Below are 7,137 nucleotides of genomic sequence, written 5' to 3'. Positions count from 1 at the left end.
TGTCTCCTCTCTTACACTGTAATGTCACCTCTCTTTCATTGTCTCTACTCTTTCACTGTCAACCCTCACACTGTCTCCTCTCTTTCTCCATCTCCCAAGATTTACTGTTAGTTGGAATGGTCCCTTATTTTTTATTTAACCTTCATTAACTAGTCAAGTCAGTTAAGAAAAAATTCTTATTTACAATGACAGCCTAGGAACAGTGGGTTAACAGCCTTGTTCAGGGGCAGAACAACAGATTTTTACCTTGTCAGCTCAGGGATTTGATCTAGCAACCTTTCGGTTACTGGCCCAACGCTCTAACCACTACGCTACCTGCCACCCCAGTATTTGATATAATGAAGGCTCCAGATTGCATGACATGGCTAACATATTCCACATTTCACAACTACCCCCTCTATAGTCAATAATTACAATAGAAATGGTAATCATGTTATAATGATTGTTATCTTTATTACATTATTTGTATCATTAAATGATATGTAGACAAACAGTATTACAAGTAAACCTAAATGTTTTCATGTCCTGTCACACACACATGACAAGGTACTTCAGACAGGTCCAAATGTGATTGGTGGTAGAGAATCTACAAAAGGTTGAGAACCTCTGGTATAGAATACAAACCAAACACTGATACAAACCCTACACTCATAAACAGAATGTCTGGTTACACATTTAACATAATTTCTGGAACCGTAATGGACAGGACCATGTGGAAGGTAAATATCAGAGCCAACCAGTACAGTTTGGTTTGGCCCAGTAGTGTTAACAGGGTAATACAGTATTCTGCACTGCTCTGAGACTGGTATGGTGGAACTCTGAGGGTTCATCTCAAACTATACCCTACTACACCCCATAATATAGTGCACTGCATTTGACCAGGACACATAGCACCATGATGTAGAGCACCGTTTGGTTACAGTATCAGGCAGTTGCTAAATAAACACAGCAAAAAAAAGAAACATCCTCTCACTGTCAACTGCTTTTATTTTCAGCAAACTTAACATGTGTAAATATTTGTATGAACATAACAAGATTCAACAACTGAGACATAAACTGAACAAGTTCCACAGACATGCCTCCTTGCAGCATGCCTAAGGCACGTTCACGCAGAAGAGCAGGGACCCTGGGCATCTTTCTTTTGGTGTTTTTCAGTCAGTAGAAAGGCCTTAGTGTCCTAGGTTTTCAGAACTGTGACCATAATTGCATACCGTCTGTAAGCTGTTAGTGTCTTATTAACGACCGTTCCACAGGTTCATTAATTGTTTATGGTTCATTGAACAAGCATGGGCAACAGTGTTTAAACCCTTTACAATGAAGATCTGTGAAGTTGTTTGGATTTTTACAAATTATCTTTGAAAGACAGGGTCCTGAAAAAGGTCTGTTTCCTTTTTTGCTGAGTTTATGTAGGCAACATGATATAATAGTCAGTAGTACCACATTATTTCTTATTAATATGAGCTGAAATAGGATAATATGACTAGTACGTATTTCCCTACATGATCACGTGCTTTAACCTCTACAGCACCACGGGCTGTCTGACATGACCAAAGATGGTGGATAAATGAAGATAGTTGACTACCGTCGTTTACAAATTACAAAAAGTTGTCATTTCCGGTCTACTTAAGGGGGCGGCTCTCCCATAGGCTGAGTTCATTGACTTCCATTGGAAAAAAAATGAGGCTGTAGCATATCCCACTTCCTCTTCCATCTCTGCAATGGCATGTCCCTGTGATCAGTGTTTGTCTACTGCCCTCTAGTGTCAACTTGATATCAGTGCAATAAGGCCATAGTTCTCTTGTTTGTATCATTAAATGATATGTAGACAAACAGTATTACAAGTAAACCTAAATGTTTTCATGTCCTGTCACACACACATGACAAGGTACTTCAGACAGGTCCAAATGTGATTGGTGGTAGAGAATCTACAAAAGGTTGAGAACCTCTGGTATAGAATATAAACCAAACACTGATACAAACCCTACACTCATAAACAGAATGTCTGGTTCACATATTGATTGTGGATGCCACAATCAATATGTGACATATGGATGGTAATATAAAGAGGACACAGTTAAAAAATGAAAGGAGAGTAAGAAAAACATCCAGTGAAAGTGAACAAACAACAGGTTTAGGGAAGTGGAGGATCCCTCAGCGATTGCTTGCATCTCTCACAGGTGGCTGCTGGCACGTTCATTTGGGAGGACAGACTCATATTAATGGCTGGAATGGAATTAATAGAATGGTCTCAAACACATGAAAGACCTGGTTTTCATGTTGCTGATACAGTTCCATTTACTCCATTGCAGCCATTATTATGAGCTGTCCTCCCCTTACCAGCCTCCTGTGATCTCTATGTGTGACATCTCATTGTAGCCAGTTTATCAGAGTTTTGTTTCCAGAAAGTATGCCACCTCTCACCTACTTCCTCATAAGTTAACTCAAGCTGATTAAAGTGTAGATTCCATCTCATCTACAAGAATAACAAGTTATGTTGAAGCTACTTCCCTGCCTTGCAGTAGACACACCAGATTTATTTTCTCTCCAGTCTTTCCCCACAGGCCAGCGAGCTTTAAGCCAAACTCTTCTCAATTGTGATCTGCGTGTATCTAATCGTAAGTATTATTTATATATATATGTTTAAAGCTGTCAGAGAAAATATAGTTAATGGCAGAAATGCTTTATACTAATAATTTTTTATTTTTTTTATTTATTTTACCTTTATTTAACCAGGTAGGCTAGTTGAGAACAAGTTCTCATTTACAATTGCGACCTGGCCAAGATAAAGCAAAGCAGTTCGACAGATACAACAACACAGAGTTACACATGGAGTAAAACAAACATACAGTCAATAATAAAGTATAAACAAGTCTATATACAATGTGAGCAAATGAGGTGAGAAGGGAGGTAAAGGCAAAAAAGGCCTTGGTGGCAAGGTAAATACAATATAGCAAGTAAAACACTGGAATGGTAGTTTTGCAATGGAAGAATGTGCAAAGTAGAAATAAAAATAATGGGGTGCAAAGGAGCAAAATAAATAAATAAATAAAATACAGTTGGGAAAGAGGTAGTTGATAGGGCTAAATTATAGGTGGGCTATGTACAGGTGCAGTAATCTGTGAGCTGCTCTGACAGTTGGTGCTTAAAGCTAGTGAGGGAGATAAGTGTTTCCAGTTTCAGAGATTTTTGTAGTTCGTTCCAGTCATTGGCAGCAGAGAACTGGAAAGAGAGGCGGCCAAAGAAAGAATTGGTTTTGGGGGTGACTAGAGAGATATACCTGCTGGAGCGTGTGCTACAGGTGGGAGATGCTATGGTGACCAGCGAGCTGAGATAAGGGGGGACTTTACCTAGCAGGGTCTTGTAGATGACATGGAGCCAGTGGGTTTGGCGACGAGTATGAAGCGAGGGCCAGCCAACGAGAGCGTACAGGTCGCAATGGTGGGTAGTATATGGGGCTTTGGTGACAAAACGGATTGCACTGTGAGAGACTGCATCCAATTTGTTGAGTAGGGTATTGGAGGCTATTTTGTAAATTACATCGCCAAAGTCGAGGATTGGTAGGATGGTCAGTTTTACAAGGGTATGTTTGGCAGCATGAGTGAAGGATGCTTTGTTGCGAAATAGGAAGCCAATTCTAGATTTAACTTTGGATTGGAGATGTTTGATATGGGTCTGGAAGGAGAGTTTACAGTCTAACCAGACACCTAAGTATTTGTAGTTGTCCACGTATTCTAAGTCAGAGCCGTCCAGAGTAGTGATGTTGGACAGGCGGGTAGGTGCAGGTAGCGATCGGTTGAAGAGCATGCATTTAGTTTTACTTGCATTTAAGAGCAATTGGAGGCCACGGAAGGAGAGTTGTATGGCATTGAAGCTTGCCTGGAGGGTTGTTAACACAGTGTCCAAAGAAGGGCCGGAAGTATACAGAATGGTGTCGTCTGCGTAGAGGTGGATCAGAGACTCACCAGCAGCAAGAGCGACCTCATTGATGTATACAGAGAAGAGAGTCGGTCCAAGAATTGAACCCTGTGGCACCCCCATAGAGACTTCCAGAGGTCCGGACAACAGACCCTCCGATTTGACACACTGAACTCTATCAGAGAAGTAGTTGGTGAACCAGGCGAGGCAATCATTTGAGAAACCAAGGCTGTTGAGTCTGACGATGAGGATGTGGTGATTGACAGAGTCGAAAGCCTTGGCCAGATCAATGAATACGGCTGCACAGTAATGTTTCTTATCGATGGCGGTTAAGATATCGTTTAGGACCTTGAGCGTGGCTGAGGTGCACCCATGACCAGCTCTGAAACCAGATTGCATAGCAGAGAAGGTATGGTGAGATTCAAAATGGTCGGTAATCTGTTTGTTGACTTGGCTTTCGAAGACCTTAGAAAGGCATGGTAGGATAGATATAGGTCTGTAGCAGTTTGGGTCAAGAGTGTCCCCCCCCTTGAAGAGGGGGATGACCGCAGCTGCTTTCCAATCTTTGGGAATCTCAGACGACACGAAAGAGAGGTTGAACAGGCTAGTAATAGGGGTGGCAACAATTTCGGCAGATAATTTTATAAAGAAAGGGTCCAGATTGTCTAGCCCGGCTGATTTGTAGGGGTCCAGATTTTGCAGCTCTTTCAGAACATCAGCTGAATGGATTTGGGAGAAGGAGAAATGGGGAAGGCTTGGGCGAGTTGCTGTTGGGGGTGCAGTGCTGTTGACAGGGGTAGGAGTAGCCAGGTGGAAAGCATGGCCAGCAGTAGAAAAATGCTTATTGAAATTTTCAATTATGGTGGATTTATCAGTGGTGACAGTGTTTCCTATCTTCAGTGCAGTGGGCAGCTGGGAGGAGGTGTTCTTATTCTCCATGGACTTTACAGTGTCCCAGAACTTTTTTGAGTTAGTGTTGCAAGAAGCAAATTTCTGCTTGAAAAAGCTAGCCTTGGCTTTTCTAACTGCCTGTGTATAATGGTTTCTAGCTTCCCTGAACAGCTGCATATCACGGGGGCTGTTCGATGCTAATGCAGAACGCCATAGGATGTTTTTGTGTTGGTTAAGGGCAGTCAGGTCTGGGGAGAACCAAGGGCTATATCTGTTCCTGGTTCTAAATTTCTTGAATGGGGCATGTTTATTTAAGATGGTTAGGAAGGCATTTTTAAAAAATATCCAGGCATCCTCTACTGACGGGATGAGGTCAATATCCTTCCAGGATACCCCGGCCAGGTCGATTAGAAAGGCCTGCTCGCTGAAGTGTTTCAGGGAGCGTTTTACAGTGATGAGAGGAGGTCGTTTGACCGCTGACCCATTACGGATGCAGGCAATGAGGCAGTGATCGCTGAGATCTTGGTTGAAGACAGCAGAGGTGTATTTAGAGGGGAAGTTGGTTAGGATGATATCTATGAGGGTGCCCATGTTTAAGGCTTTGGGGAGGTACCTGGTAGGTTCATTGATAATTTGTGTGAGATTGAGGGCATCAAGTTTAGATTGTAGGATGGCTGGGGTGTTAAGCATGTTCCAGTTTAGGTCGCCTAGCAGCACGAGCTCTGAAGATAGATGGGGGGCAATCAGTTCCCATATGGTGTCCAGAGCACAGCTGGGGGCAGAGGGTGGTCTATAGCAGGCGGCAACGGTGAGAGACTTGTTTTTGGAGAGGTGGATTTTTAAAAGTAGAAGTTCAAATTGTTTGGGTACAGACCTGGATAGTAGGACAGAACTCTGCAGGCTATCTTTGCAGTAGATTGCAACACCGCCCCCTTTGGCAGTTCTATCTTGTCTGAAAATGTTGTAGTTTGGAATTAAAATGTCTGAATTTTTGGTGGTCTTCCTAAGCCAGGATTCAGACACAGCTAGAACATCCGGGTTGGCAGAGTGTGCTAAAGCAGTAAATAGAACAAACTTAGGGAGGAGGCTTCTAATGTTAACATGCATGAAACCAAGGCTATTACGGTTACAGAAGTCGTCAAAAGAGAGCGCCTGGGGAATAGGAGTGGAGCTAGGCACTGCAGGGCCTGGATTCACCTCTACATCGCCAGAGGAACATAGGAGGAGTAGAATAAGGGTGCGACTAAAAGCAATAAGAATTGGTCGTCTAGAACGTCTGGAACAGAGAGTAAAAGGAGGTTTCTGGGGGCGATAAAATAGCATCAAGGTATAATGTACAGACAAAGGTAAGGTAGGATGTGAATACAGTGGAGGTAAACCTAGGTATTGAGTGATGAAGAGAGAGATATTGTCTCTAGAAACATCATTGAAACCAGGAGATGTCATTGCATGTGTGGGTGGTGGAACTAATAGGTTGGATAGGGTATAGTGAGCAGGACTAGAGGCTCTACAGTGAAATAAGCCAATAAACACTAACCAGAACAGCAATGGACAAGACATATTGACATTAAGGAGAGGCATGCTTAGTCGAGTGATCAAAAGGGTCCAGTGAGTGGAGAGGTTGGTTGAGGGTCACAGCGATTTAGACAGCTAGCCAGGCCAACCGGTAGCAAGCTAGCATAGGATGGAGTCTGTTGTTAGCCACCTCTTGCGTTCGGTCAGTAGATTAGTGGGGTTCCGTGAGGTAGAGGGGATTAATCCAAATCACACAACAACAACAAAAATAAGAACAATAGATATAGTTATAGAGGCCCGAGAAGAAAACATAAGAAAAATAAATAAATTGTCCGATTATCTATTCAGAATAGCAGCCGGTAAGACAGCTAACGGTTAGCGGGCCGCAGATGGGCGTTCAGGTAACGTCGCGACAGAGGAGCCAGCCGGATCTCCTTCAGGTAGATAACGTCGGCAGTCCAGTTGTGAAGGCCCGGTGGGGCTCCGCGTAGGCAGTGAAACGGGTCCGGATAGGTGACTGCAGCCCAGGAGTGAATGATGGAACTCAGGAGTGATTGACGGAGCTGGCTAGCACCGGAACAATCGATGTTTGCTCCGGAATCGACGAAAGCCGACTGTCACACGGATAGCAGCTAGCTAGCTGTGAGATCCGGGTATGAATGTCCAGAGAGCAGTTGAAATCCAGGGACATGGAGAGAAAAATTGGTCCGGTATGTTCCGTTCCGAGCCGCGCAGCGCCGTACAAAACTGGCGATAGATTTTCGAGCTAAAGGATAGCTGATGACCACAAACCGTGGTTAGCTGAATACTAACGAT

General features: G+C 43.4%; 1 protein-coding gene across 1 annotated transcript in view; it reads left to right on the top strand.

The window, feature by feature from the left end:
- Positions 1 to 2,514: 2,514 nt before the first annotated feature.
- Positions 2,515 to 7,137, top strand: part of LOC118944452 (butyrophilin subfamily 1 member A1-like) — a 15,198-nt gene continuing 10,575 nt past the window's right edge. The window contains exon 1 of the mRNA XM_090222740.1: positions 2,515 to 2,615. The gene's annotated coding sequence lies outside the window, so the exon portion shown is untranslated. The remainder of the gene's footprint in view (positions 2,616 to 7,137) is intronic.

This window comes from Oncorhynchus mykiss, chromosome 26, assembly GCF_057628025.1.
Source record: "Oncorhynchus mykiss isolate SJ-2025 chromosome 26, ASM5762802v1, whole genome shotgun sequence".
In the NCBI taxonomy this organism is placed as follows: Eukaryota; Metazoa; Chordata; class Actinopteri; order Salmoniformes; family Salmonidae; genus Oncorhynchus; species Oncorhynchus mykiss.
The sequence above is the reverse complement of the archived record's forward strand: the minus strand, read 5'-3'. Positions and strand labels throughout refer to the sequence as shown.